The sequence below is a fragment of the Anas platyrhynchos genome, chromosome 6 (assembly GCF_047663525.1).
Source record: "Anas platyrhynchos isolate ZD024472 breed Pekin duck chromosome 6, IASCAAS_PekinDuck_T2T, whole genome shotgun sequence".
Classification (NCBI taxonomy): domain Eukaryota; kingdom Metazoa; phylum Chordata; class Aves; order Anseriformes; family Anatidae; genus Anas; species Anas platyrhynchos.
The window spans coordinates 30,473,616-30,483,820 of NC_092592.1; positions in this window are offsets into that span (position 1 = coordinate 30,473,616).

Sequence of the window (10,205 nt, forward strand, 5' to 3'; positions counted from 1 at the left end):
TCCGCATGAGCATCTCCAAGTCACATGGTGAAAAATTCCTTCCTTCACGCTATGTGTTGTGCAACTAGCAACTTTGACATGAAAAAATAAAAAGGAAAAAAAAAAAAAAGAAAAAGAAAAAAAAAAGTATATTCAGTATATTCTAGTGTCTGCTTTGCAGTTCATCCAAATACTCTTTTATGGTCCCCAGTAAGAAGTGCATCAACCTGGAATACCTAAAGCCAAGAGTTAGAAAGGATGCTGGGTAATGAAGGACATAAATTGTTGGATTCTCTTTTTTAACAAGGCCTCTTACCCTACATGTCTGTGTGTAGAGCTACTGTGCTGACATAAAACAGTGAATCACAATCTCCATACCAAGTGTGGTCAGACAAAAACAACAAAATCATTATCGTTGTAAGTAAGCTAGCAGAGCCACATGCCCCTAAGATCTTTCTTCTTTCCCCAGACATGCTCTAATTCACACCTTATAACAGGCTGATTTTCCAGCTCCGTGTCTCAATTTCTCTGCTCAGGAAAACAGACATCTTCTGTACACAACAAGGCTAGGGCTGATTTTCTCCTATGCTTTTACATCCTAGCACAGGAAACAAAGAGAGTCAAGATATTGCCCAGGCACTTTATGAACTGACAGTGCTGCAACTAATGGCTGCAGCTCATATTAGTGCTGCCTTTTCCTCTAACTTGTTTTCTTTTCTTTCATTCCTTTCTATTCCCACACAGGTCAACTTGACCTATGCTCGGGTCACTGCAAGTCTCTTTATTGACTTTGTATCTTTAGTGAAGATTCATCCTCCTACTTTTCTAATCATTAGTACTCTCTCTTTTCAAGGTAAATATGGATTTTGCACACTGTCATTGACATGTTCAAATTCAAATCCATATGTGTTGCAGGGTGAAAGTGGGAAAAGAAATCTAATGTATTGTTTGGACTAAAGGACTGGCCCACTGCACATGGCTTGAGAACATTTATCCAAACCAGAAGAGAAACAGCAACAGCACACACAAGATCAGCTTTTAATTAGACAGATGCGATTTGCCACAGATAACTATTGATTTGATCAACTCTGGTAGGGTGAACATGCACTTTCCTTCCCATCTACTTCCTTGTGGCCCTTCACCTTTCAGAAACATGATGCACAAAAAAGGTATATAGCTGAAATGCTGCAGCAGGTAACATCACTATTATTACCTTTTTTGGCATACTTATATAAGTAGTAGAGATACGAGAACTCAAATACATGTACATGCTAGATTAAGAAAGTGAAGGACTGTGGCTTGTCCAAGAAATTCACACCTGCCAACTTATTCCATAACTGTAGGACATTTAATCCACACCAGCCCCCCTCATCTGGGGCTGATCTGTGATTATTACTAAGTAACTACAGTACCAGGAGGAGACAGTCCTTCTGGTTTTCTTCACAGAATCACACAGAATCACAGAATCTCTAGGTTGGAAGAGACCTCAAGATCATCGAGTCCAACCTCTGACCTAACACTAACAGTCCCCACTAAACCATATCCCTAAGTTCTACATCTAAACGTCTTTTGAAGACTTCCAGGGATGGTGACTCAACCACCTCCCTGGGCAGCCTGTTCCAACGTCTAACAACCCTTTCAGTAAAGAAATTCTTCCTAACATCTAACCTAAAACTCCCCTGGCGCAACTTTAGCCCATTCCCCCTCGTCCTGTCACCAGGCACATGGGAGAACAGGCCAACCCCCATCTCGCTAGAGCCTCCTTTAATATACTTATACAGAGTGATAAGGTCACCCCTGAGCCTCCTTTTCTCTAGGCTGAACAAGCCCAGCTCCTTCAGCCGCTCCTCATAGGACTTGCTCTCCAGGCCCCTCACCAGCTTCGTCGCCCTTCTCTGGACCCGCTGTCGTAGAAGGAGATCAGGTTCGTCAAGCAGGATCTGCCTTCCATAAACCCATGCTGACTGGGCCTGATCGCCTGCTTGCCCTTCAAGTGCCGCATGATGACTCCCAAGAGGATCTGCTCCATGAGCTTCCCTGGTACTGAGGTCAAACTGACCGGCCTGTAGTTCCCCGGGTCTGCCCTCCGGCCCTTCTTGTAGATGGGCGTCACGTTTGCTAGCCGCCAGTCAGCTGGGACCTCCCCCGATAGCCAGGACTGCTGATAAATGATGGATAGGGGCTTGGCCAGCTCCTCTGCCAGTTCTCTCAGTACTCTTGGGTGGATCCCATCCGGCCCCATCGACTTGTGCACATCCAAGTGCCGTAGCAGGTCACCAACCAGTTCTTCGTGGATGGTGAGGGCCACATCCTGCTCCCCGTCCCCTTCCACCAGTTCTGGGTACTGGGTATCCAGAGAGCAACCGGTTTTACCACTAAAGACTGAGGCAAAGAAGGCATTGAGCACCTCCGCCTTTTCCTCATCTCTTGTAACTAAGTTTCCCCCCGCATCCAGTAAAGGATGGAGATTCTCCTTAGTCCTCCTTTTTGTGTTGATGTATTTATAAAAGCGTTTTTTGTTATCTTTAACGGCAGTAGCCAGCTTGAGCTCCAGATGAGCTTTGGCCTTCCTAATTTTGTCCCTGCACAGCCTCGCTACATCCTTATAGTCCTCCCTAGTGGCCTGCCCAATTTTCCAAAGATTATAAACCCTCTTTTTCCTCCTAAGCTCAAGCCACAATTCTCTGTTGAGCCAGGCTGGTCGTCTTCCCCGGTGGCTCATCTTTGGGCACATGGGGATAGACCGCTCCTGTGCCATTAGGATTTGCCTCTTGAATAGCACCCAGCCTTCCTGAACCCCTCTGCCCTTCAGAACCGCCTCCCATGGGACTCCACCAACCAGTGTCCTGAGCAGCCTAAAGTCAGCCCTCCGAAAGTCCAATACAGTGGTTTTACTGGTTCCCTTCCTGGCCCCGCCAAGAATAGAGAACTCCACCATTTCGTGGTCACTCTGCCCAAGACTGTTCCCGACAATCACATCCTCCACCAGTCCTTCTCTGTTTGTGAAGAGAAGGTCTAGCAGGGCACCACCCCTGGTAGGTTCACTAATCAGCTGCGTCAGGAAGCTATCTTCCACTTTCTCCAGAAACCTCCTAGACTGCTTCCTCTGGGCTGTGTTGTGCTTCCAGGATATGTCAGGGAAGTTGAAGTCCCCCACGAGTACAAGCGCCGACGATTTCGCAACTTCTGTCAGCTGCCTGTAGAACTCCTCATCCGTCTCCTCATCCTGGTTCGGCGGTCTATAGCAGACCCCGACCAGGACACTAGCCTTGTTGTCCCTGCCAATCCTAACCCAAAGGGACTCGATCTTGTCATTCCTAGCCTCGAGTTCTACAACATCGAAAGACTCTCTGATATAGAGAGCCACACCGCCACCCCTTCCATGCTGCCTGTCCCTTCTGAAGAGCCTATAGCCAGGCATCGCAGCACTCCAGTCATGAGACTGGTCCCACCACGTCTCCGTGATGGCAACCAAGTCGTAGCCTGCCCGCTGCACGATGGCTTCCAGCTCCTCCTGTTTGTTACCCATGCTGCGTGCATTGGTGTAGATGCACTTCAGCTGGGCCTTTACCTTATCCTCCGGCCTTGCCACTGCTCCCCCTGGTACAGCTCCAACAGTCCTCGCTCCAGCCCCATCCCCCTTCTTACCTAGTTTAAAGCCCTATCAATGAGCCCCGCCAGCTCCTGGCCCAGGATCCTTTTTCCCCTAAAGGATAGGGACCCGTCTACGGCCACCAGACCAGGTGCTGAGTAAACTGCCCCATGGTCGAAAAACCCAAGATTTCTGCGTAGGCACCAGCCCCGGAGCCACGTGTTTAACAGGTGGGCTTTCGTTGTCCTCTCCGTACCCCTCCCTGTCAACGTAGGGACGGACGAAAAAACTACTTGCACTCCTGCTCCGTCCACTAACCGTCCCAGTCCCCTAAAGTCTCTTTTGATAGCCTTCAGGCTTCTGTTGTCAATGTCATCAGTGCCCGCCTGGATTATCAGGAGCGGATAATAATCAGAGGGGCGCACCAGGTTGGGGAGCTTCCTGGCCACGTCCCTGACCCTGGCCCCAGGGAGGCAGCAGACTTCCCTACGGGTAGGGTCAGGCCGACAAATAGGGCCCTCTGTCCCCCTAAGGACAGAGTCTCCCACGACAATCACCCTTCTTTCTTTCTTGGTGGAGGCAGTTCTGATGCGTGGAGTCGACCTCCTCGCCCTAGGCATCCTCCTGGGAACACTTTCTATCTCTTCCTCAGCTACCGGTCTCTCAATCTCCAGGGCCTCAAACCTGTTTTGTAAGGGCACCTGGGAAGGTGGGGCCGGAGGGGGAGGGCATCGCCTGCCACGTCGCACAGGGACCTGTCTCCACTCCTCCTCAGCTCCCAGATCCCCTCCCTCAGCCCGACGGCGACAGGGCAGGGGGTCCACCCCCGTTTGGGGTGTCTCACCCCGGTACCTCTCCTTGATGCCCTGCAGGGAGTTGCTCCAGAAGTCAATCTCCCGCTCACATTCCCTGATGGCCCTCAGCCTCTCCACCTCCTCCTTGAGCTCCGCCACCATGCGGACCAGGTCATCCACCTGCTCACACCTCACACACGCAGCGTCCCTGCCTCCCGTTGATGGCAGCAGCAGGCTCTGACACTCCCTACATCCGTTGACCTGAACCGCTGCATTCCTTAACAGGCAGTCGGTCTGGGTGTGTACCGACCTCCTGCAGAGCGCTCCGTGCCTGGTGGAGACCATTATCACCTTGCTAACGACTGTCGTTAACAGGTGCTCGTGTGGGAGGGTGTTGCTCTCCGCCCTGCCTGCGCGAACTGCCGCGCTAACTAACTGCCGCGCCACTCCCTGTTTGCCCGTCCTGTTCGCCGCGCTCCTGGTCGCTCGCGCTCCCTAGGGGCTGCTTTTGAACAGCCGGGGAGGGGACGCTGCTGGCTCCGCCTTCGCTTCGTCAGCGTCCCTCACGAGGGCTGCCGGCTCCTGGCGGCTCCCTGAAGTCGGCTCGATGCCGGAAAGTTAGCCCTGCCTGGCCCGATCCCCCGCTCCGCCGCAGAACGCGTCTGCCCCGGAGCCGATCGCCTCGGCAAATGGCCTTCTTCAGTATGTTTTTATGTTTAAGCAAATCATAACGGGTCAAAGAAAACACCTAGTTTGTTGTCCTGTGCCCGTCTCCAGTCAACAGCAGATGCTAAAGTGAGAAGGAAAGCAGAAATCTTATCTCCCAAGAAATGCTCTTTCAGATCCAGCAATCTGTGGATTACAAAACATGATCTGAAGTCTTTGTGATTAGCATCCCATATCAGATTTTTGCATTGTAAACACATCCAGTTCACTTCCAGATTTCTTGGAAGCTCTTCATATCTGCAAACTCCTTGGATGAAGTTTGATATTACAGCATACAATAAAGGACCACCTCCAGTTTGCCACAACCTTGCCAGCTAGCAAATTCACGTACCTCTGATATTGTCTCCAATGATCTTGCAATAGGTACTATATGTGCTGAGGTTTGATGAGATGAACATATGCAGTCTAAAGGGTGCTCTACCCTCAGGTACTGTGCAATTTTGATTTTAGAGGAGTTCAGCAGCTTCTAGTATGGTTCCCAAACCATTAGAACTCAACATTGCTTGCTGTCATGCATTTTCCCGTTTCTCCACATCACAATGTAAAAAGGGGGGAAAGGAAAATAACAGGTCATCTCAAGTTTGTCACTGACAAAGAATTTTAAGCTAATTGAGTCAGCAAGCAGAGCAGAAAAACTCATTCCTCTACACAGAGAGCTACTAGTCTTGCTTATTTTGTTCCCTTGCTAAAGGAAGTTGGGGAGCAGGAAGGGGAGCAAAAATGTACATGCATTGGAGTTGTGCTAAACCAAGATCCATTTATACTGAATGAAGTTGGAATCTAGTGAGCTTTCCTGGCTTCCCCTTCCACCAAGGTGGATGTTCTCCTTCCTTCCTCAGATCACAATGGTTCATGCAGCAGTGTGGCTGCAGTGCGCTGGATAGATGACAAAACATGAAGTAACTTAAATCATTAAAAATTCTTATTAGATGCAGTCTTTGACTGGCGGATGCCAACATGAGTAAAAGCAGTGACTTTGTGGGGGATCTCTAGAGGAAAATTTTTGCAGAAAAAATGAGACCGCAGGGCTGTGAAACTGTCACTGTTGGGGCTAAGGAGTAGTGCAGAGTATCAAGAGAGATTTAAAATCCAGTAGTGAAACCTGTTCTGAAATCCTGGACCAAAAGTAGGTAAAAATAAAATAAAGTAATCCTTCTTCCAAAAGGACAGATTTCTTCTGATTAACTGAGAGGCTATTACTTGTGACTGGTTTTTCTTCTGGGAATCTATATACTGCATATTGATCTCCTATTGCTCACAATTTATGGCATGCATACTTTAAGTATAAAATCCTATATGCTTTAGAACATCTCAAAAATGGCTGAGACATAACCAAGATTTGGAAAACGACAGATATAACACATCAGGCTAGTTCTGAACATCTTTTACACTCATACATATATATTTATGCACACACACACAAACAAGTATATATAAACTCAAAGAGAAATAAAATTCCCAGCAATCCAATATTTATTTTTTTGTTTCCTTTTTTTTTTTTTTTTTCCCCTAATCCTGAATTAGACCAGACTTGAATGCTAGCAACAGCAATGAGCAATTTCTCAAAGGGTTTGGCTTTATTACTAAGCTACTCTGGTAATAATATTGCCTGAATCCAAAGGCTTGTTTACATGGTCTGCTGCCTCCTTGCATGAACTATTGACCATCTGTGTAAGAGTTTCCTGGGCAATGGATTGAACTCAAACATGTGATGATCCCATACTAGCAATAATGAGAAAGAAAGAAAGAAGAAAAAAAAAAAAAAAAAAAAAAAAAAAAGATCCTATTTTCCATCAGAATCAAAGGCTTAATAAAAGTAGCTCAACTTGAACTAGACTTTGTTGCCAGGAGCTACAGGGGGGGAGAGGTAAATGCATACCAGGAGATTTTTAGGGATGTGTTTTCACTTACAAAAGTTTCAAAAAGAGGAGGAAAAAAATGAGAATATGAATAAGTATTGAAATAAATTGAATGATAGATACTAGTATATTACATAGACCAGAAAGCCATTGCAGATACCAAAGACATGGATTTGTAGAACCACATCTTAATTTCTGAAGTCTCTTTTGGCATCAGCAAGGTATGTGATGCCTATTCAGAAGTGTGTTAAAGGCACTTGCACTGTGTGTGCAGGCAGGCAGGGAGTCAAAGGCCTTATGAGTTTTTTATTAAACTTTGGGAGTGTGCTTGCATTACACAGCTCTCCAGTGAAGCATGAATTTAACACAATTTACACTGTGATTGGGGTGAGCTGAGAGCATGCACACAATTTTTGCAGCTTAGCTTACATTCACTCTATCAGGCATATTAAACTAGTGTCTTCCCACCCCAGTCTAGACTTGCAGTCAAAAGTTTAGGAGGTTTAGGTGACTGCAGATTGCTGATCTAGTTAAATTGATGTAAGCCATTCTTAAGTATATGAAGCCACTCCAGATTGAGTGATTTGTTTCCATTTATTTACTTTCTCTAACACATACGCTGATACAAAGAACAGGAACAGCTGAAGATGCTCTGACTCCCTGGCTGTTTGTCTGTCTTATTGCCAAAGGTTACTGCCCATTGCTTCAGGAAGATCAAAAGGACTTGGACAAATATCTCAGTTGCTTCTGTTCCTAATTTGAGATTTTAGAAAAAAATCACTTTACTAGACAGTTTAATAGAACGTAAAACACAATAGCAAAGGGGTAGGGCAGTTATGTTTTGCCACTTTGTCCTGGGAAGAGTCATCTTCAGGCCAGGGGAAAGGAGACCTGGGAGAGAGGCAATGCCTTTAACTCTGACTAGCTTTAGCAAAATCTGTCTCCAAACCCTCAAACAAACCCTTACCAAATACATTTACCAAAACTTTCAGATGAGTTTAATCAAATCAATTTCAAATCACTTTCAAATTTCTATCAGTGCAACTTTGCATCTAGAAAACCTTTGATGAGCTCTTTTCCAGGCCTTGACTCTACAAGCACTCAAGTATACTCTTCATTTTAAGCACATTCCTCAAACCTATTGATCTCAATCCACTTCAGTGAATTATAAACATGTACTTAAAGTAGGAGACCTACATCAGTGCTTGCTTAATACAAATTTGTCAATTCTGAAGTGGACTCAATTTAGTTACACTAAAAATGAAGTTGATCCTTTAATGTTTTCCTGATTTGCATAGACTTCTCACAAGAGTATTATTAAACACATCTGGGAGCTCTGCTATACTGGAAACCAAAGCATTGCAACAGAAATGTGTCCAAAACGATAGACTGGATAGTCCCATCACAGCTCTTCTGTCTTTCTCCAATGTGACAGCCATGAATTTGTAAGCATTCAGTAGTCAAGAGCAGCTCTTGACTACTTTTGCAGTAATAAAAGGAGAAAAAAGGGATTTACACATCAGATAAGCAAGTGGCAATTGCGCTGCTGGTCACACATAAGTGTATGCAGCATTTTTCAGGAAGAATGAGGTGAGACACCCAAATCTACTGACAACACCAGCAGAACTCCACTGCCTCAGCTGGAGATGCACTGTAATACCCCTGGACTTGCTGGGGAAAGCCTTGATTTTATGAGGTTCCGTTGGATTTGGCAGAGATCTGGATGCCCCAAAGCCAGAGTCACACATCTCAGAAGCAGCTCAGAGAGAGAGAGAAGCCTCATGCAGTTACTGACATGTAAAACAAAACAAAAACAAAAACAAAACAAAACCAAACAAACAAAAACAAAACCAAACAAACAAAAACAAAACCAAACAAACAAAAACCAAAACAAACAAATAAAACATGCTCAGTCCACTCACATATCTATCCAGTCCTTTCCATTTTTTCTGAGGCACCTTCAGCTATGCATAAATTTAGCAGTATGTGCTTGACTGGTGATGCCCTCCCAGTTTTACCTCCTGCATGTAAGGCATTGACTTCAGTGGTTAGACTGCATAGGAGGCTGCAGCTGCCTCCAGCTCAGGCTCTGGTGAAGAGCACACACAGTGACTGTCAGTCACACTACCATGTTGCCAAAGGACTCCTCTTGTCCTCTCTCTCCTATCCCTCCCTTCCTATGTAAAGGCACACACTGACATACCAAGGTGAAGTCAAAAATCACATTCAGTATCTGACAGAGCATGGTAATAAACTGAAGAGAGGAAGGCATAAGCCCCCACAGCAAATATATATGCTATGCTTTTCCCTTCTTTATCCAGGCTAGATTTCATCCCAATGTGTCATGCAGAAGAGCACAGCATGAAAGGCTGGTTTGAGATATGAATCGCCAGGAGTAATATCTCTTCAATAATGCTATTTAACATTCAGCATCATCATTTTTATTTTTCATATAAGTGGTCAATCCATTTCTTGAGGCTTCATATTGTCTAGACATCAGCAATTTCCTGTGGCAAGGAGTTCAAAAATCTAATTATCTTCCATGCAAAAAGTATTTTTTTTCAATAAGTTTTGAATTTCCCACCTTCTAATTGGATGGCTGTATTTCTTGCTTCATGAGATTGAGGGAAGATAATCTTAACTATCTTTTCTAGATGATCCATTATCTGATCTCTTATCTTGGCTCATCTTATTCATCTCTTTTCTAAGCTGCCACATTCTTCTCATGACTCTTCACAGACAAGTCCTCCCCAGTGCTTATATTTTTCTCAGCCTTTTCGGAATCCCCTTTAAGTCAGCTATATCCTGTTTTGTGAGGGAAAGTACCTCGTACAACACCAGAAGACTGTCTTTGATTTACATAATGGCTTTATTGTCTGATAAGAGCTAGTTTCTGAGTAGCACAAAATTAGTTCACCTGGACAACTTTTTTTCTTCTACTTCAGTCACCACTAGTCTAATAGACAAAAAGCAGAGCTGCAACTGAACAAAATTATAGTACAGTGTATCAATTTCATTTCAGAAAGCAAGAGAAGATAATAACAGCTGCTGAAAGCTAGATGTGCTGCACAGAGGAGGAGGGTGGCGAAGAGGGAGGATTTATTGTTATTGATCTATTTATCCGTTTATTTATTTTTACTTTTGTTATCAAGACCTAGTTATAATTCACAGATTCCAAGATTGAAAATTTAGTGGAAGGAGTCTTCCTTGATTGATGTGGTGAATACATATTATTTTAAACATTCCCCAAGTGAT